The 22,421-nt window shown below is 40.2% G+C and overlaps 1 pseudogene; it reads left to right on the forward strand.

Annotated features, from left to right (window-relative positions):
- Positions 1-18,451: 18,451 nt before the first annotated feature.
- Positions 18,452-22,421, forward strand: part of LOC133751413 (heterogeneous nuclear ribonucleoprotein A1-like) — a 31,811-nt pseudogene continuing 27,841 nt past the window's right edge.

Consider the following 22,421-nt stretch of genomic DNA (forward strand, 5'->3'; position numbering starts at 1 on the left):
TTAGCAAACAAAAACACAGAATGTCAAATTAATCTGAATTTCAGATAAACAGTTAATAAATTTTAGTGTATGTCTGATACTTATACCCTGTATATTATCTGCCAAATCTAATACAAAGCCATAAGTTTAATTTGCAATAAAGTATATTTTGATGAATTTATTAATGTCCCACTTTCCTTCATAAAAGATTTATAACAACTTGCATGAAAAGACATAAAATAGGCTAGCAAATTAGAAATAGAAAATCATGAACAAATAAAATCTATGATTAATGTACTTATGTGTTAAATTTTGCCCTAAGGCTTCTGAAACTGTGACAAGTTATAATAAACTGCATAAATTTCTGGATTAAAAAGACTATTCCTTAGAGAGAAAACATTGCTACTATAAAGGTTTGTGGTACATAGACAATATTCTAGTAAGAATGTTTGGATTCAAGTCCTGAGCCAAGCCACAATAGCTCTCTGAAGCTCAGTTCATAGTTCATCTACAAAACAGAATTATTATTGCCTGTTCCAGTTATTTACCTATACAAATTAGTGGCTTAAAATAACAAGCATTTCATTATAACTCATTGACTAGGCAGATCAGGAGATTAGGCAGGCTTGAGTTCTTGTGGCATTGACGGAGGTCACAGAGTGGCCTTCAGCTTGGGAATTAGATAGTCTGAAGATGCAAAGATGCCACCATTCGTATCTGTCCTTAGCAGTGTTGTAGAGAAGACCAGGCTCAGCTGATACTGTGGCCGAAAGTCTCAGAGCACCTGGATTTCTAAAATGACACTCCAGTGGCCTCAGAGAGATTGTCCCAAGGGACAAGAAAAGAAAACTGTTCATTGTTAAGGCCTGGGCCTAAAAATGGATGCAGCACTATCTCCTCCATGTCTTAGTGGTTAAAACTATCACAAGGACAATCTAGACTAAAGAAGAAAGGACAGAGATCATGCCACCTCTCAAAGAAGCACTACTAAAGAAAATAAGAGGCCGGCGCCGTGGCTTAACAGGCTAATCCTCCGCCTTGCGGTGCCAGCACACCGGGTTCTAGTCCCGGTCAGGGCACCGATCCTGTCCCGGTTGCCCCTCTTCCAGGCCAGCTCTCTGCTATGGCCCGGAAAGGCAGTGGAGGATGGCCCAAGTCCTTGGGCCCTGCACCCATATGGGAGACCAGGAGGCAGCACCTGGCTCCTGGCTTCAGATCAGCGAGATGCGCTGGCCGCAGCGGCCATTGGAGAGTGAACCAACGGCAAAGGAAGACCTTTCTCCCTTTCTGTCTCTCTCTCTCTCTCTCACTATCCACTCTGCCTGTCAAAAAAAAAGAAAGAAAGAAAATAAGAAAAGTGCAGTCATCTATGATATGAATGTTTCTGTCCCATCAAAAGTCATTAAAACCCTAACCCCCAAGGTGGTAGCATCAGGATGTGGGACTTTGGGGAGGGGTATTTGGCCATGAAGGTAAGACCATCATGAATGAGATCAGGGCCCTTTAAAAAGGCTCACAAGGGAGCTTGTTTTCTGCTCACACCAATGAGGACAAAGCAATAAGGCACCAGCTATGAAGCAGAGAGTAGGCCCTCAGCAGACACTGACTCTGCCAGTGCCTGCTCTTGGGTTTCCCTGCACCCACAATAGTAATGAACAGATTTCTGCCCTGTAGCAGTCCAAAAGAACTGAGACACCATTTCTAATCTGCAGCGCTGTCTCTTTACCAGGTTCCTAGAAAGATAAGGTAATGTGTACAAAAGTGTAGATAAATTAAATGACCCTCAGATTCTATGGTATCTGTCCTGTCAGAGTTTCTCTTAACTATGGCCCTGCTAAAGATAATCCTTTAAGCCAGGGTGGCCAAGGGCCATTTGGATATTTATAACATCATTCATTGGCCCTAGAAAATTATCAACTTAAAAATTAGAGGTTTACTGAATTTTAATTCTTGCCTGCAGTTACCATAGTAGGGCCAGACAAATTAATTTCCCAGGCCTTATACAGCCTATGGGTTGGATATTCCCTATCCCTGCAAGTCAAGGAAATGCTATAAATATTCCAGGTAAATCAGATGATTAGGACCTTCCCATATACTGTGAGGAAAAAAAGAAGAACCCTAAATAGTAAGAGTTCCTGGTAAGTCAGATGGAATTTACAGCTGTTTCTAAGGTGCTATGGTTGGGATCTTTTGAAGGGTCCCCCAAGGTTCATGTGTTGAAGCTTTGGTCCTTGGTGTGCAATGAAAGGAGGTGATGTGACTCTTTAAGAGGTGGGACTTAGTGGGAGGTCTTGGGTCAAGGATGCTGCCTTCAGAAGAAACTAAAATAGCTCTTGGGAACCTTTTGGTTAGTTCTCACAAGATGATTCATATAATAGGATCAACTCTGACAGTGAAATAGGAGGAAGCCAAAAGAGGGCCTTGTCCTGGGAGTGGGATGAAAGAAGTATTTTTAGAAGAAATACAGGGGGCCGGTGCTGTGGTGTAGCAGGTAAAGCTGCTGCCTGCAGTGCTGGCATCCCATACAGGTGCCAGTTCGAGTCCCAGCTGCTCCACTTCCGATCCAGCTCTCTGCTATGGCCTGGAAAAGCAGTAGAAGATGGCCAAGGTCCTTGGGTTCCTACACCTGCATGGGAGACCAGGAGAAGGCTCCTGGCTCCTGGCTTCAGATCATCACAGCTCTGGCTGTTGCGGTCAATTGGGAAGCGAACCAGCTCTCTCTCTCTCTTCCTCTCTCTCTCTTTCTTCCTCTCCTTATCTCTCTGTGTAACTCTTTCAAATAAATAAATAAATCTTTTTTTTAGAAAAAGAAGAAGAAGAATACAGGGCAATGTGTATCAAAAGCTACCAATGGGAGGCCGGTGCCGTGGCTCAATAGGCTAATCCTCCGCCTGCGGTGCCGGCACACCAGGTCCCGGTCAGGCGCCGGCACACACTAGTCCCGGTCGGGGCGCTGGATTCTGTCCCGGTTGCCCCTCTTCCAGGCCAGCTCTCCGCTGTGGCCTGGGAAGGCACTGGAGGATGGCCCAGGTGCTTGGGCCCTGCACCCCATGGGGGACCAGGAGAAGCACCTGGCTCCTGCCATCGGATCAACGTGGTGCGCCGGCCGCAGCACGCCAGCCGCGGTGGCCATTGGAGGGTGAACCAACGGCAAAAGGAAAACTTTTCTGTCTGTCTCTCTCTCTCACTGTCCACTCTGCCTGTCAAAAAAAATTTTTTTTTAATTAAAAAAAAAAAAAGCTACCAATGGGTTGAGTAATTTGGGGACTGAGACTTGATCATCAGATTTGGTGACACAGAAGTCACTAGTGACCTTGACAAAAGCAGATCAGGAGGTCAATAGGAGGACAGAAGCCTGAATAGATTATATTCCAGAGAAATCAGAGAAAATAGAAATAGCATACTCAAATCTCTCAAAGAGTTTAACTGTAAGTTATCAAAGAAAATGATTGGTAGATGGAGGACAATGAAAGAGGAGGGGAATGTGGTGTGGTGTTTTAAGGTGGGAGATATTATACATGTGATTAGGCTAATGGAGATGAACAGTAGAGAGGGAACAAATTATAAGGCAGAAGAGAATGGGAAATGAGTAGGTATGAAATGCTTCAGGAGATAAGAGGGATGGGATATAGTTCACAGGAGGAAGGGTTGACCTCTGGAGGAAGAAGTTTGTCTTTTGACATAAGAAAAGGAAAACCTTCAGGCATGGATATGAATATATTAATGAATGCAGTGGTAGGAGGGCATGGGAAATATCTTCTTGCTTTTTTCAATTACCCAGTGAATTTGGAAATGAAGTAACTCATTAAGAATAAGAAAAAGAAAGAGTGCTTAGGTCAGTAGAGTAAGACAATGGATTGACTAAGGTAATATAGAGGATTTGCTAAGAGCGACATCAACAATATATTTGCAATTGGTGGTCTTGAATTTAACATGAGTCTGGCAATGTCTTACAGGTATGAAAATAGTAAAAGTTTGAAACTAGAGATGTATTTTTGCCAAATGATTATGACAGAGGAATAGAAGATCAGGGGAGTTACAGGTCTAATCTTCATCATCATAATTATAATCACAATAGTCATAATTTATCTGTCATCTATGACATACAAGACACTATGATCAGTACTTTATACAATTTTCCTATAATCTTTGCAACAAATCTCAATGTTAGACATAGTTATCTCCATTTTACAGATGAGGAAACTAAGGCCCAACAAGATTATGTTTAGTATGTGTAAGATCTAGCAAGCAATATTTTTGTATATTAAGTTAGCAATAACGATAATAATAGTATCGATTTTAATTCCTCATCCAAGGCACATTAGAAATTAAAACTTAGAAATTAGAATCATAATAGGGGAAAGGGAAAACATGACTGCTGGAGTCTGCTTTGGAAAATATCACCCCATATGTACCTACCCCAACCAACCAACATTAGGAGTGTTATGGACATACTAATTCACATGTTTAGGCAAAGTTTCCTCTTCACATAACTTTTGAGAGAATGAGAAGAACAGAATAGAGTGAATGACCAGATTCTTTTTTTAAGATTTTTATTTATTTATTTGACAGGTAAAGTTACAGACAGTGAGAGAGAGAGAGACAGAGAAAAGTCTTCCTTCCGTTGGTTCACTCCCCAAATGGCCACAATGGCTGGAGCTATGCCGATCCAAAGCAGGAGCCAGGTACTTATTCCTGGTCTCCCACGTGGGTGCAGGGGCCCAAGCACTTGAGCCGTCTTCTACTGCTTTCCCAGGCCACAGCAGAGAGCTGGATCAGAAAAGGAGCAACCGAAACTAAAACCAGCTCCTATATGGGATGCCGGCGCTGCAGGCAGAGGATTAACCAAGTGCGCCACGACGACGGCCCATGACCAGATTATTTAAACTTGAGTTAACCCAAATTATTCTATGAGTTTTAAAACTTTTGAAAGATCTCATAAACTCAGTTTCAGAAATTCGTTACTCATTGGTGGATGGGGTTTTGATTTTATCCTTAAGGCTCAGGAATCTGGTTTGAGAAAAAAAAAATAATTCAATGGGCCTTTGGCTAGACAATGATTAGAACAAGATCCTGATTTAAATAGGCTACAAGGAACTATACTGCTCAGTATAACAAATAAAAGGCCCTCCTCATTGAGTACCATTTCTGGAAGCCATAATGTGTCTAGATTTAGGGACTCCGGGCTCCAGAACAGAAAACAGCTGGTCAAAGTCACCCCTAAATGATGGGGAAGAACAGTACCTTCTACCCTGGTATTAAAAAGGAAAAAGGAAGAATGCTCAGTTAGAAATAGTAACATCTAACCACCACCTGTGTTTTCCTTCCCCACTTTATGAACTTCATGAACTCAATCCCTTTAACCTCAAGCCTTGGATAAGCTTTAATTAAAAGCCTCAACCTGGAGGAGGGTATCTCTCATAGTGATTATGCTGCTGCCTGGGATGCCTATAACCCATTTTAGAATGCCTGATTTGAGCCTTGGCTCTACTCCCAATTCCAACTTCCTGTTAATGCAGACCCTAGGAGGCAGCAGGTGTTAGGGTGCTAACTACCCTTGTAGGAGACATCGATCAAGTTCCAGACACCTAGTTTTGGCCTGATCTAGTCATAGGCATTTAGGTGAGTGAACAAAAAGAAATTTGGCTCTTTCTGTGTGTCTCTCCCTTTCTACCTTTCAAATAAATATTTTTACAAGATAAATATTACAGCCTTGTCTTCAAGGTTTGGGGGATTTAGAATGAAAACTGTCCACGTGTAGGGCAAAGTGTTGTGTAATTTCTACAGAAGCCTGAAGAACTAGTTTTGAGAGAGCAAGAAGCCTTCCAGATGAAGAGGAGATGGTGAGTATTACATGGAGAACCTCAAAAAGAAGAAGTAACAAGCAGGACTACCTACTGATCAAGTAAGATAAGAAACCTCCACTGCTGTTCCTATAGGCAGAGAACTGAAAGCTGGGAATCGGGGATGAATGAATTACAAAACTGTATTTCTCTACTAAGCGGTTTTAATGATATTTGCCAATATTTGTATCTGGCCCTTACAAATAACACAAATGTAGGACATTCATCCTAAAGTTAAATGTCTTTGTGAAAGTTTGTTACCTAGAACTTCTAGATCCTATTCTCTGTCTTACAATGCCACTGTAAAGACACAAGTGACATGAATGCTTAAGATGAGAAAAAAGGGTCTTTTTACATAGTTATTAACAAACTCCTTTCTCAGAACTCATCTCATATACTCTAGGTTTTTACCATGATAATTTTCTGAAAAAAAAAAACCTTCCAACATCCCTTAAAAAATATGCCTCAACTTCTCATATCCTAACATCACTGAAATAAATTTCTGAGGCCTTCATTTATCTCTCTCCTCACTTATTTTATTGGGAAATTTTATGACAAGCCTCATTTTATCAAATTGGGGGATAGGGTAACACAATGTAAAACTAGACATAAAATCATAGTGTCACAGAGAAGACACTGGTAACATTCCACAGATGCTTAACTCCACAAGAAAAATCAACCACAAATACTCTCTCACACACAGAAGCACCTTTCATTATTATGTGTATATGATCTGCTTTTGTTTTTTTTTTCTATTTTTTAACTTTTATTTAATAAATATAAATTTCCAAAGTACAGCTTATGGATTACAATGACTCCCCCCATAACTTCCTTCCCACCCGCAATCCTCCCATCTCCCACTCCCTCTCCCATTCCATTCACATCAAGATTCATTTTCAATTCTCTTTATATACAGGAGATCAATTTTGCATATATTAAGTAAAGATTTCAACAGTTTGCACCCACACAGAAACATAAAGTGTAAAATACTGTTTGAGTATTAGTTATAGCATTAATTTACATTGAACGACACATTAAGGACAGAGATCCTACATGAGGAGTAAGTGCACAGTGACTCCTGTTGTTGACTTAACAATTGACACTCTTGTTTATGGTATCAGAAATCTCCCTAGGCTCTAGTCATGAGTTGCCAAGGCTATGGAAGACTTTTGAGTTCTCCAACTCTGATCTTATTTAGACAAGGTCATAGTCAAAGTGGAAGTTATCTCCTCCCTTCAGAGAAAGGTACCTCCTTGTTTAATGGCCCGTTCTTTCAACTGGGATCTCACTTGCAGAGATCTTTCATTTAGGTCCTCTTTTTTTTTTTTTTCCAGAGTGTCTTGGCTTTCCATGCCTACAATACTCTCATGGGCTCTTCAGCCAGATCCGAATGCCTTAAGGGCTGATTCTGAGGCCAGAGTGCTTTTTAGGACATCTGCCATTCTATGAGTCTGCTGTGTATCCTGCTTCCCATGTTGGATCCTTCTCTCCCTTTTTGATTCTATCAGTTAGTATTAGCAGACACTAGTCTTGATTATGTGATCCCTTTGACTCTTAGACCTATCAGTGTGATCATCTGTGAACTGAAATTGATCACTTGGACAAGTGAGATGGCATTGGTACATGCCACCTTGATGGGATTGAATTGGAATCCCCTGGCATGTTTCTAACTGATCTTCTTTTGAAAAGATGTTGACTAGCAAATTTTCAGTTAACTAGAGCCTATATTCCATTGCTCTAAGAAAAAAAATTGAATGAAATTTCTTAGCCCATCAAAACCCTTGAAAATAATTACCTCAACTATCACTAAATTACTCTTAAACATCAATGTAACCTGCCTTCAAAAACTTCTGCATATTGCAAAGCATTTAAAACACTAATTACCTAATTATTAGATTTTAATGAATTCATTAGCATGCACATTTGCATTCAGTACACATGCAGACTATACACTGGAAAATACAAATTACTTTTTCCCTCTACAGCACAGGAAATATACACGGTAATGCAAACAATAAAGGAATGAATCACATAATAAAAATAACATCTGAGTTAAACCTAGGCTGGTAGAACACTTAGGTAGCTTACAAAAGAAATCTCTGGTACCCTTGAAAGTCTACAACCTCAGGGAACACATGAGGAAGATGACAGTGATAATGTACACATGTTTTGACTCTTAAACAGAACAGGTGAAATAAGACTACAGTGTTCTATTCATCCTCTTGCCAGAGTTCAGGGGCAACTTAAAAAGTTTTCTCTAGCAAGGTTGCAAATTCCTCATATTTTTAATTGAATAGTTAAATTGGTAGTCAGTTTTCAGTGATCTCTTTTACCAGTGATTAGTGAGATATAGGGAGAATCAGAGAAAATATATATGTATATATACACACACACATATATATGTAGATAAATACATAGTACACATCCAATTCATAAATGTATACACACTTCTGTTCATATTTTAATAGAAGCTTTTAAATTATTTACAAACACATTTTCCATGCATTAGTTTCCAAATCATTATTTTTAATAATAAGTAGTGTCTCATTATTCCAAATTAATAAATTATCATTTCCCTCTGGTTGGTCATTTAAGTTGCTTCATATTATCCTTTATTATAAATCAGGGTTTGTATACAAATCTTAGTGAAGCCTGTGATTATTTTTAAATTCTTAAAAATGGAAATACTAGGCATAAGCATGCTTGAAGCTCTTGATTCCTTATTGCCAAACCATCCTCCAGAAAATTTGCATTAATGAAAATATGCCCCTAAAATGTCAGAAAGGGTATGTCTCAAAAGCCTTTCCAAAACAGAGCATTTTCTTTCAACAGACTTTGCCAACTTGACAAGTGACAATGATATTCTTTTGTTTAATAACCATTTGTTATCTCATTAGTTTGCTAACTTCTTAATTTAATTAATCTTTTATATTTATTATCCATGTATACTTCTTCTTTGTTTTATGAATTTACTGTTCACACTTTACCTATGTTCCTGCTGGATTGTTTATCTTTTAAAGTTTTATTCATAAAAGTTATTTCTATATTAAGAATAATTGCTCAATGCCTGTCATTTATGTGAAAAATATTTGAGGGGCTGACATTGTGGCATAGTAAGCTAAACTCCTGCCTACAATGCTGGTATCCTGTATCGGATGCTCTGCTTCCAATACAGCTCCCTGCTAATGTGCCTAGGAAGGCAGCAAAGAATGGCTCAACTGCTTGGACCCCTGACAGCCATGTGGGAGACCCAAATGGAGTTCCACACTCTTGACTTCAGCCTGGCCCAGCCAAAGCCACTGGGACTACTTGGGGAGTGAACCAACAGATGGAGTTTCTCTCCCTTTTTCTCCCTCCCCCTTTCCCTATCGAATTTTCATCTATCCCATACCACCTCAAATCTTCTCTTCTTCACATTGGGTAAGAAAACTCCATCTTCCACAGGGATCTAGGCTTCTCCAGGAAGCTGGAAAGGAAAGTCCAACAGGGTGGTCAGGTGTTTCTTTCTTTTTTTTTTTTAAAGATTTATTTATTTACTTGAAAGTCAAAGTTACACAGAGAGAGAAGGAGAGGCAGAGAGAGAGAGAGAGTGAGAGAGAGAGAGAGAGAGAGGGAGGGAGGGAGCTCTTCCATCCGCTGGTTCATTCCCCAGATGGCCTCAACAGCCAGAGCTGCACGGGTCCAAAGCCAGGAGCCAAGAGCTTCTTCCAGGTCTCCCATGAGAGTGCAGGGGCCCAAAGACTTGGGCCATGTTCTACTGCTATCCCAGGCTATAGCAGAGAGCTGGATTGGAAATGGAACAGCCAGGACTGGAACTGGCGCCCATATGGAATGCAGGCACTGCAGGTGGTGGCCTTACCCGCTCCGCCACAGTGCTGGCCCCAAGTGTTTCTCACTCCTTTTCCTGCAGTACACAAGCTCTGGAATTCCAACTCTTTCCAGTTGGACAAGGAACGTTGGCCAGAAACAAGGCCCTCATCAAGTTAGTTGCCTGAATTATCTATGCCTCAGATACTTCACTCTGTAAGGCAAAGTGCAAGATCTGAGTGATTTCCAACATCCTTTCTGGGAAATCTTTCTAAGGGTCTCTGAGTTAATAGTGCACATGCCTGGAAAATAGCTCTTCATTAGAATTTAAAAGATTGCACTGATTTTGAATGATGAATTTCCTATTTTTTTTAAGTGGATAAAATCATTATGTCTTTTTTTTTTATAGTTAACATGTTTCTTCCATATTTTCTCCCTAAAAATTGACTGTATCACTGGAGAATGGCAGACATATGGAATCATGGCTGTTACTCACACAAGATACACACCCTCAGTGTGCCAGATACTGTGCCTATCCCTGAGGAACAATCGTCTATAGGAAAAAAATCTTTGCTTGCTAGAACACCACAGCCTAGAGGAAGAGGCAGGTTGAAGTAAATTATACTCTTGTGAGGTAATGCTGATGACACACGCTTAAAACCACTATGCAATCACGAACACAGCACACAGAATAAAGGACAATTTCACAGTGCAGCTGACACTTGAGCCAAGGCTGAAGCAGACAAATAGATCCCCTAACACCTGAAGAAGCAGTAAGGAGGAAAGCGGAAGGACAGAAAGTACAACACCCAAAGATGTGGCATTGTGACCCAGTGTGGAACGTGCCTGAGACCGCGATCAGCTGAATAATCCTGGATGATACTTGGGGATTTCTGGAAAGAGAAGTTTGGAAGGAAAAACAGTGAAGGGCTTTGACTGTCCTGGGAAAAAAGTGTAAATTACATCCTCCTGCCACTGGTGAAAGATTGATTTATTTTAAATACGCATTTTAAGTGTGCATATTCTATTTTAAGTGTTTATTTTTACTAATTTGAAATACAGGAAGATGAGAGAGAGCTCAATCTTCCATCTGTTGGTTCACTACCCCAAATGCCTGCAATAGCCAGGCCTGAGTCAGGCTGAAACCAGGAGCCAGGAAATCCATCTGGGTCTCCTACAGGGGTGGCAAGGACCCAAGGTACCTGTCTTCACTGGTACTCACATTCTTTATTTACCAAAGAATGAACATTTTGTGACTCTACGTATAATCAGCAATAGCTTCATTAATGTTTTATTAAAAGAATTATATCTGAAATTTGTCTCCAGAGTATTTATTTTCAAAGTTTTCATATTGTTACAAATACTGCTAAATCACATATGTTCTCAATTATTACTGAGAATTTTCTACATATAAGATATTACAAGTCACTTAAGGGGAAAAAGAGAACGAGAACAAAACAATGTTCTTTCTCCATCTTACAGGTAGTGAAAAAGCACAGAAGGCCAGCGCCGTGGCTTAACAGGCTAATCCTCCACCTTGCGGCGCCGGCACACCGGGTTCTAGTCCTGGTTGGGGCGCCGGATTCTATCCCGGTTGCCCCCCTTCCAGGCCAGCTCTCTGCTATGGCCCGGGAAGGCAGTGGAGGATGGCCCAAGTGCTTGGGCTCCTGCACCCACATGGGAGACCAGGAGAAGCACCTGGCTCCTGGCTTCGGATCAGCGAGATGCGCCGGCCGCAGCGGCCATTGGAGAGTGAACCAACAGCAAAAAGGAAGACCTTTCTCTCTCTCTCTCCCTTTCTCTCTCTCTCTCTCTCTCCCTCTCTCCACTCTGCATGTCCAAAAAAAAAAAAAGAAAAAAGAAAAAGCACAAAAATCATTAACAAAGGAAAAAGTACTAATGAAGAGAAAGTCATAGAATAAAGACTTCTCAGCAAGGATCAAGAAAATCTTCATAAATGAAATGCAATTTGAGAACAAATTTGAAAAATGAATGCTCTCTCATTCAAAAGGAGTGGGAAAAGATAATCCATCTTAAGAATAAAGAGCATGTGTATTCTTGGGCTGGAGTTGGGGTAAACACTATCAAAGTAGAGTTATTGTAAAAGTTTGGGAATTCACAGAAATGAAAAAAGACAGGAATCACTTTGTGGAAGAGCATTGTATTCACAAACGTTCCTTTGGTTTTAAGGGATGAAAACTACAACTCAGCCAGAAAAAAAAAAAGTTCAGCTAAAATTAATAAAAGATTACTTTAGGCTTAGCTTTAGGTGTGATTTATTTAATGGTTCAAAAAATTTTGTCCCCTGGAGCCTGTCCAGACTCATCCTCCCCAGGCTGGTTTCCTTTTCAATTTGGAGTGCTAGATGCTGGCAGCTTCAAGATTCCATCATTACATAACCCAGGGCAGAAGGGGAACCAGTCTGCTCCCAGACAGTCCTGGGGCTGAAGCCCTTTACCCTGATTAGCTGACTTGGATCATGTGCCTATCCCCAACTGTGACCAATGGGGTATGAGCAAACCGGTCATATGCTCCTATGCTCCATTTACAAAGCCTGGTAGCAGAATTTTTCCCATCAAGTAAACAACCAGAATCACTTCTCAAAGCAAAGAGGCTCTGAGGGAAAAAGGCCTCCTGCCAACGGAAGAGGACATCGCTTTGAGTAGAAAACTAAATTCCACAGCTATAAATAAAAAGCCAAAGTGTATGGATGTTAGTAGGCAATAGGTATCCATTAAAGACTTTCGAGTTGGACACCAATATAATTAATAATAGACTTCATGAAATTAATCTGGCTGTTGTGTATATAATAGGTTGGAGTATGGGATGGATGGAGGTGATAAAACTAGCTTTGGATGTGGTAAGAGATTTAGGGAATCTGTGCTATGATAGCGGTGGTGAGAGTAGAAGGGAGGAGTAAAAAGCAAGAGAAATTTTTGTTTGCAAATGTCTTCTCACCAGGACTAAGAAACTCTGGAAAGTACATTTAATATTAAAAAGCAATATTTGGTTGCTGAAAGAACACTGTCATAAAGAATAAAGAAAAGCCAATTATTTTGCTGTAATTTCTCAAATTGGTTTAACAGGAGGCTAAACTCTGAAGCACCCAGCTTGTTTGTTCATTTGGAGGACACTGCTGCCACCTCCTAGTCACTAGAATCCACAGATTTTTCTTCATTCACAATCCCCTCTGGCAGCCTGGGGTCTGTTGTGTGGGCTTCCAAATTCTTTCCAGACCTAATGCTCTGAATACCAGCTAACCCCATTCAATGTGCCAGAGACAAAAAGGGCAAGCAGGCAAACTCTAACAAAATGTTCCTCCCTCTGACTGAACAATAAAAACCAATTAGTCATTTTAATTTGGGTCTACAGTTATTTTGACTTTTATTCTCTCCCACACCATCTTTCGGCAGCAGGGTTTGAATTGTACAGATTATAAAAGAATGGTTGAATCACCAAAAGACTATTATCCCTGATTTTTTTTAAGACCTCAAGAACACTAACCTCATTATTATTCAGCTTTTTCAAATATTTAATAAATCCTGAATTTTCAATACCCATTTAATATCATTTAATATGCAGGAAGATTCACTAATAAGCAAAATTTAATTTGGTCAATACCAAATAGATTCTATTGCTACTTTCCAACCCTTTAATTTTATTACAGTGATTAAAATTGCAGTGGTATTAGCACATTACTGCAAGAAATCTTGGTGTTCTGTTATTTTATGTCAAGTCCACTGGCAACTCAAAAACAGTAAGATTATTTTATAAATGGACCAAGAGATGCATTCTGCTATTCTGTTACTGTTGTTGCCCAGGTACTAACACTACAAAAGCAAAAGCTAGCTTTGCTATATCTTTCTATAAATGAATAAATGTTATAGACTATAACTCTGCTCAAATTCTATTGTGTATACAAAATACATGAGAATCTTGTTGAAGAGCCGGCGCTGTGGCTTAACAGGCTAATCCTCCGCCTTGCAGCGCTGGCACACCAGGTTCTAGTCCCGGTCGGGGCACCGATCCTGTCCCGGTTACCCCTCTTCCAGGCCAGCTCTCTGCTGTGGCCAGGGAGTGCAGTGGAGGATGGCCCAAGTGCTTGGGCCCTGCACCCCATGGGAGACCAGGATAAGCACCTGGCTCCTGCCATCGGATCAGCACGGTGCGCCGGCCGCAGCGCGCCTACCTCGGTGGCCATTGGAGGGTGAACCAACGGCAAAAAGGAAGACCTTTCTCTCTGTCTCCCTCTACTGTCCACTCTGCCTGTCAAAAAAAAAAAAAAAAAGAGAGAGAGAGAATCTTGTTGAAATGCAGATTCTGATGCAGTAGGTCAAGAAGCAGGCAGAAGGAGGCCAAAGAGTGTGGATTTCTCTTAGGAGACGCCAGCGCGAAGTAACAAGGATCTTTAAATTTAATTACAAAATGAGAAATATTTTATGGACTTGGGATCTGGAATTAAATCATGTCCATTCTAAATCTGTTTTTTTTTAACCTATCTATTTACATATTTAAAAGGCAGACAAATAAAAAAAGACAGAGAGAGATCTCTCATACTCTGGTTCACTCTACAATGTCCCCAACAGCTGGGGACTCCAATATGGGATGCAGACATCCCAAGCAGTGCCTTACTGCCATGCCAAACACCTGTATCTATATCATATCCACTCTAGGCTGCAAAACAACAACATAAAATAAATGAGATATAAATTTATTTGCCAAATAATATATGCCTTAATAATATGAATTACTCTATGTTTAGCTTTGCAATTATAACCCAGCCACTTTTAAATCTGATGGCCACATTACTGCCAGTGAGATACAAAGCTATGCACAGGTATAATTTTTAAAAATTCATTAGCAACTTTTCCTTCCATAATGTATGTGGTGACATTCTTTTCTTGCTTCTCATGACAGCTGCAATTGTTGAAGTTTGGCACATATTACAAATTAATCTTCAAAGTTGTTTTTATGTGATTCAAATTATTAATATAAAAATCAGAAAATTCTATGAAAGGTCAAATAAAGTAGTTAGATATTTGGCATAGATTTCTCTTTTTATTCAAATATTTCTGGTGCAAAAAAAGCAGACATATAGCTGCTGTCACTTGTCTTTGTTCCAAATGAATCACACCTTTTCCTAACTTTTTTGTCTCCAGTTAGTTTGCCTGCTTTCTGTTAGTTTAGCAAAAGGATTCCGGAAATAGGGGGAAGGGCGGACAGAAATTACACAAAAGGTGTTTTTCTATCATTACTGCAGGCATAGGATAAAGAAAGTTATGCATATTGTTTTCTTTTCAAGAGCTGTTACAATCTAATTTGCAAAAAGGATTATGACCAACATAATTATATCAACCAATAAATATATTGACCTATTGAAGCAGAATCTGCATTTCAACAAAATTCTCATGCGTTTTATGTGCATGATAGAATTTGAACAGCTTTTTTATTCTGTATACCATAAAAATCACAGGATTCACCAGAACCCAGTTCACACCTAATAATTTTTCCCTTTGGTATATCTATTTTAATGTGAGGCTTCTTTTTTGCACCCAAACACCAACTTCCTTGAGATTTGAAAGAATATTTTCAGCATAAGTAAATGAGATGTGTAAGTTTTGTGGTGGTTTTCTGAATCAACAATATTGGTATACTGACCCTGGAATTGATAATCAGCAAAGTGACTTTGCTCACAAAGCTCATATTTATAGGCTTTGCCATATGTATTTGTACCACAGCCAAGATTAAAGTTCAGAACTGAGGGGAGAATGTTTATCAATAAGTGGTTGGATGCAAACTCTAAGATAGGGGAATTGTGAAATCACTGTAGAGGTTATTTGTTTTCCCCTGGGAAAAATAAAATATCCTCCTGTCAGGAAGCCAAATTGTGGGTTTCATGGGGGTAGAGACCACATCTGCCTTATTCATCAGTGTATTTTATCACCTAGCACAGCACTCACATATACTAAGTTCTCAATAAATGTTAGTGAATGAATGATTAAAGTAATTAAACTGAGGCAGCTCTAATGCACTAGGAACCTACACAAGCAAATCAACACCTGACTCACCATACACAGTCCTATTCTAGGAAAGTAAATACAAGCTTAACCAATCAGAAACCAACCAAATCTAACTACATATGGACTTTCCATTGGAATAATCCGAATAACGACACTGTTCCACTTTAAGAAATCACATCATTTTTTGTTCTTCTTCCACAGTTACCCTATAAAAGTTTTCCCTCCAACCACCTCTGGCAGAGTCCCCCACCACTTACCTCTGCTGCTGCCTGACTCATGAATAGCTGTTTTTTCAATCTTTTTAAAATTCTAATGTGCCTCAGTTTAACTTTGAACTGAATGAACCAGGAAAGAAATGCCTTCACAGAGGCGAGGTTCTTGTGGATGTAAAAACTAAGTGAGTTACTTGTAAATAAGATATATTGAGTAAATAAGGTACATTGAGTTCTAGCTTCAACACCAAGTGGTTGCCCTACTAGTACAAATATACCTATTTGACTGTTGTCTCCTTGAGTCTGTCACTAGATAATAATAAGCATGTAATATTTTTAAAAGTTTGGCCCCACTGTTACTTCAAAGTAGTTTCAAATCAAAACATGATAATTTCTTCAAAGTTTTTATACCAACATGCTAGAGTTTTAGAATAAATAGCTTCCTTTAAAAATTTCAGTGCTTGAGTACTCATGTTTTCTATACTGAAAAACAAGTCTGTCTACCTATTCCTATATGGTGGCTTATAATTTACAGCTCCCTTTGCATGCATCTTCCCTGGGCAGAAGACTGGGCAGATATCCTCCTACTTCAAAAGTGAGGATAGAATCAGTGAGGTAGTGAGATGGAACCAGCATCTCTACTGGGTGACTCTGTCGGTGCACTGTTTAGAGAGGATGGAGAAAACAGAACTGGATGCTACTCTACAGTTTACAGTGCCTATGAGCATGTCTGATTTTCAGTACAAAACAATGAGTTTATCATGCTGGGTTTAAACATGAGAAAACCGAAGTCCACAAAAGCCAAAGACAATTGTTCATGGTTAACACCTGATGAAATCTTATGCGTATTCATTTCTCCTGCCTGCAAGTCTTAGTCTTTTTGTGTTTATTTGTCATTGAATTAAATATTTGTTTCACATTCTCACTGTACCACGCATGATTCTGTTGTATTTTGTTGTGCAATACCATCAATATGTTGTCCTACTAATCATCACCAAGTCTAAGCCTTTGACAATACACCTTCATGTAAAAGTCTTCCCCATTCCTCTCCCTGGCCTTTCCTCACCCAGTGTCACTGACATTCTACCATATTCACTGGCCCACTGCTTTCTTTTTCTTTTTCATACAGATCAATCTATATGACTATTTGAATGCTTATTTATATGTCTAAGGAGTGTATCATTTTTCAAGTTTATGAAAAGTACATTATGCAATATTTAGAAGATTTTAATGTCCAGACTACATCAAACTATCCAGCCTCATCAACTTCAGACATAATTAAGAGCACTCTGCCTATATATTATGTAGCAAAGGCCTATTCATTCAACAAATATTTATTGAGTGCCTGTCATGGCGAGGAAGCACTATACTGTACTGGGATACATCACTGCAAAAACAGACACAATACCCCCTCCTCTGACCAAAAAAATAAAAAATAAAAAAGTCCCTAATCTCATGGCATCCTATAGGAGGAGAGGACAATATATACAATACACATGGGAAATACACAGCACGTTAGGTAAGTGGTAGAGACACGAACAAAGCATGGAAGGACCTTAGATTAGGTACTGTGGGTTGCAATTTTGAATAAAATGCTCAGTGATGAACTGAGGTGGGGTGAACAAAGTCCTTACTGAGCGGGAGACACAGAGGTAACTTGGGAGAGCTGGATCAGAACCGAAGTAAACTCTCCGGATCCCCCACCCCCCAGCGCGGCGTGCCAGGGATCCTTGCAAAATCCCAGCTCCGGGCCGGTGTGAATGGCTCCCCGAGAGACCGTGTCTTGCCTTCCACTTTTCTTCCCATTGAGCGTCCCCTCAGCTGGCACCAATGCACTCGGACGCGCCAAGCGTTCCACAGCCGCACGACCACCGCCCGTGGGCTCTTCGCCTAGTCCGGCGAGCGCGCGCCGCCGGGCACACGCGTGGTGGAGGCGGGGCACGCGCCGCCCGAGGCCGCCCGAGGCCCGCTCCCGGGCCCGGCGTGAACGCGCGCGCGTGCCCGGCCGCGCCGTCTCTGGGCTGGGACGCGGCGGGCAGGGCGGCGCGCACTCCGCTCGGCGGCTGCGGCGGCGGCTTGGTGTGGGCGCTCACGTCAGGGCTAGGAGGAGGAGGGGGTTCTCAGCGAGTGGGGGAGAGAGACATGAGGCAGCCTAGCAGGAAGCGAGGAAGAGTTGGGCAGAGGAGTGAGTTTTAGAGACGCTCGGCGAGCAGGACCTGCGCTTGCAGAGAGCGTGGCCGGGCTCCTCGCCTCCGCCGCGCGCTCCGCGTGTCCGCTTTCAGCACCGGAGCGGAGAACAGTTCCCGGCAGCCTACAGAGCTGCCCAGGGCCGCCGCCGGCACCTGCCGCCTTCCGGGGGCTCGGGCCCCCAGCGAACCCGGCGAGCACACCGCCCTCTCCTTCTGTAGGTGCGCTGGTGAGCGCCGGGGGAAGCATCTGGCGGCCTGAAGAAGTCGAAGCAGAATGTACCAGGGACACATGCAGGTAAGGATCGCCCGGGAGCTGGGGGCTAGTTCAAAAGCCAGGCAGGCTTCCAAGTGAGGGTGGTCAGGCGCTGCCTTCTACAACTCAACAAGTGAAGTGGTGCACCATGACCCCGGCGTTTCCGTCCGCTGCTCTCTGTGACACTAGATGGGCTTCCGAGGGGGGTGGGAGAGGGAGCGAGAGAGTGGAGAGCAGCCTTGGGAACTTGCACTGGGGAAGTTTGGCGTCTATGCCTTCCCTGCGCCTGTTTCTTTAAACAGGCTCAAGGAGCCCCAGCAGAGGAAACCCTGAGCCGAGCGGGTTTCCTTGTAATCTTATTGATGCATCTGGGCATGTATGTCAGCTGAAGGGCAGACAATAACGGGAGAGACAAAGCTCTGCCTCTACCTAACAGCAAAGGTCTCTTAACAGAACACTTTGTCATTTAGTGCTATTTTTTAAAGTGCTACTTTTTTTTTTCTTAATGGTTTTTGCTATACTTACCCCCTTCGGTTGATGGGACTTGGTTATCTATCTTAACAGTCACAGGGTGGATTTGAGGAATGGATTTCAAACACAGGTCTCAGGGGCTCTAATGTTTTTTGGGGGGAGGTTCTTTCCCTGGTTGTGCCCCTGGTTCGTCTGAGCTGAGCCGCAATGAGTCCGATGCAAACACCCGACTCTTCTGGACAAGATTTCTTTAACCTTGATTACAGTTCTCATTCACATGATTGATTCTTCCTTACAAAGGCAGTGGTATATGTTTTGGGAGACAAATGAAACCCTAACTTAGCTTCCTAAAGTAAGAAAGGAGCTCTTTCTTGTTGTCCCTAAACGCTTTGGTCATCAAGTTTGATGTTAGGGCTTTCTTTCCATTCCAAAGATAACCAAATGCAGCCAACACCATGTGGTACCTTCACCCTAGAGTGTAATGTGTAAATACTAAGAATGTTGCTTGTGTGTCATTAAGGGCCACTGAAAATAGATAAATTTGTTGTTGTGTTCATGATTTAGTATCACTCAATATTTACTTTCCAGGTCCTGGAGAAATTCTTTTGGATTATTGTTTTTATAAAAAACAAAATATTGTATCACATCCCTAAGTTTTGTAAGAATTCTGAATGAGTACTACCAGATTTTCAAAAGCATTTCCCACATTACTGGTATAATGTCTTGAAAATTATTAATGGTATTAAATCACATTTGATTGGCAATAATTAGTGACTGAAGTATATTTTTAAATGTATATATAAAAAAGATCTGCCTTATTCATATAAAATTTACACTCCTTGGACAGTTTAGTAACAAAAAAGAAGCACTTAAACAATGCACAAAAATTAACAAAAGATTATTGCTGGAGTTTTATGCTTCAATTTCACCAAGAGTGATATTTAAATTTTTTATATTATCTATTTATTAGCCCTAAGCAGTTTCTTCACAGAAAGGTTTTGAGAGAGTCAATTCTCAGAAAATTGCTCATTCACACAAAATTTATAATTAATTACTTAAGGACATTTACGAAAACTTTGCCCAAATATTTTTGCTTGAAAAACATGTTATTGTGAATGAAGAGTTGAAGCAACAATCTGGTAAACTTATGTCCCCCCAACCAATTTAACTCAATTTTCTGAGTATTTCAAAGGAGGGTGTTATGAAAATTTGAATCGTCTAGACAATGTCTGAGGGCTTAATTTCATTTTGAGAAAAGAGACAAAATCAAGACTCTGCATATGCTCCCAACTTAATGTTTTTTGCTTGTGCACTGCTATAACAGCAAATATGATGCTTGCAGTAAAACTCACAAATCTTTGCTGCCAAGCTTAACTTGAAAACGTTGCTAAATAAAGACTCCAATCAATATGCTTGCCAAGATTTCAGAGCACAATACTTTTTTCCTATATATTATTGACCATTAATGTTAAACTTAAAGCTCCCAAGGCTTTAGTCGGTATGTTTAGTAAACATTCCATGATATGACCACCTGAATGGGAAGTCTCATCCCCACAAAGAAACTAGATTTATAATATGCATGTTTGCTTATGTTTTTGAACTCCAGTATCTTTCCCAAATAATATTATTAAGCCTGTAAACAAAATGCCACTATGTTGGTCTAGTTAGATTAGATAAAGAATGTTTTCCCATCAGAGATAGCATCATCATCTCTGATGTGTACCTGACTAATCAGACCAGAAGAAACATAGTCCAAACACTCCAAAATGTTTGTGGTTAAAATTGTAACGCATATTTGGTGGACCAGAGATGAGCATATTTTGTAACATTTCTGCCAACTTTGGAGTTATGTGGAAGACTGGTGTTATTTGGCTAATACCTTAAAAGAGGAATGAAATAGAAAATATTTTCAATCATTTGCTATGCCTTCTAATTCTTCTCTTTTCTGTATCCAAGATAATTTAAGAGAAAGTGCTTTGTAAATAAGCAATCTGGAGTAGGGGAAAGTGTTCAGATGAAGCCTCTAAAATAGTCTAATGTAAAAGGCCTGTGGTGCCTTTTTTTCTTACAACTTAATGATTTTGTAAATAAAATATATTAATCTTTATACACATAGATAATCCAAATATTTTATGGTAGAATTTAAATTAATTTTAGAAGCCATAAACTTTTTGAAAACACACATTTGCTTTACTCTGCTAGGTCATCAGAAGATAAAAATTGGCATCTCTTACAGATATAACATAGAGTAGCCACATTTACTTCTTGGCTTCATAGTAAATGCCACAGGTATATTTCTTACAAGCAAAGTCCTGGTACTGTGTTGTTTTCCAACTGCCTCATCAGTTGTTTCCAAGGGGAATTAATCACATGAGCAACTAAAGCAGAGGTTATTTATTTAGAGACTGTTTTAGATATAGTCCTCTTCCCCTTTTGACCAAGGGTGCTGTTAATGATTACATAGACTTTATCATCAATTCTTACAAAACCCTAGTACTCAAGGATGACTGTGACCTTAATCCCACCAACACCTCTGTATGCTCTGTACGTGAGCCTGAGATAACACTGCCTGATAGAGCAAGCTTATTGCGTATCACTGAATGCTATCTTAACTGAACTATTATTTCTGGGGTGGTATAAAGTCAGAGAAATATAATTTCAATTTTAAACTAAGATTTTTTTATTGTTAATGAGAAGTCCACAGTAATTTTTGTTATACAAGAAGAGTTATTTCATAATGCTATCAAATAAGAATCCATTTAGAATTGTAACTGATCTTTATTTTAGGCCTTCATACAGACTTCTTTTTTTACTTTTTCAAGCTATCTGAGGATTATTTGATACCTTTCAGTTTCACAAGAGAGAAAATAAAAAATGTTTAAGTGACAAAAATTATATTATTTAACAGCTCTAAAAACTAGTCATTTTATTGTATTTCCCCCCAAATGGATTTTGTGTTTGTATTTGGTTTTAATAACTTTACATAAGCTTTTAGTTAAAACTTTTCACAAAGGGGAACAGCTTTAGTAATATAAATTATGTTAATGCATTAGATCTGTCCACAGGGAATTCATTCAGATTCACTAGACACAACACGTAGAAGAAACCAGCCCAAGGTATGATTACAGAATGTTGTTTTCAGAGTTGTTAACAACAGCCTGTCGTAATGGAGATGATAGTTACACCCGGTACTTCCATCTCTCTAAAAGGTGCATTTTCCCCTCCACACTTTTCTATCCTGTGTAATTCTTTATTAACTCTGGAAATGTGTTAACTGCAAACAAAGATATAGCTAATACCATTACATCATGTGTGCACACATACACACACATACACAAACACACACACATACCAGAGTGGTATTTACATTCTCAAAGGAGAATATTTGAGACTAGTTTGAAGCTGGGGGGAGACATTTAGGAGAATGAAAAATGCTGGGGTTTGCTGCATTGTTTTGATCAAGGGTACCTGCTGCCTCTCCCTCTGCCCCTCAGGTCACATGGCACCCCTTTAAAAAATTTCCTATGAATAATCATGAGAACTAGTAGTACAACGAATATATTTCTCAAATGATTGCCTAGAACTCTCTTGGAGGATACTAATGTACAATTAAATTAGTGTTCAAAGAAGCTTCAAGGGGCCAGCAT

Source organism: Lepus europaeus, chromosome 2 (genome assembly GCF_033115175.1).
Source record: "Lepus europaeus isolate LE1 chromosome 2, mLepTim1.pri, whole genome shotgun sequence".
Lineage (NCBI taxonomy): Eukaryota > Metazoa > Chordata > Mammalia > Lagomorpha > Leporidae > Lepus > Lepus europaeus.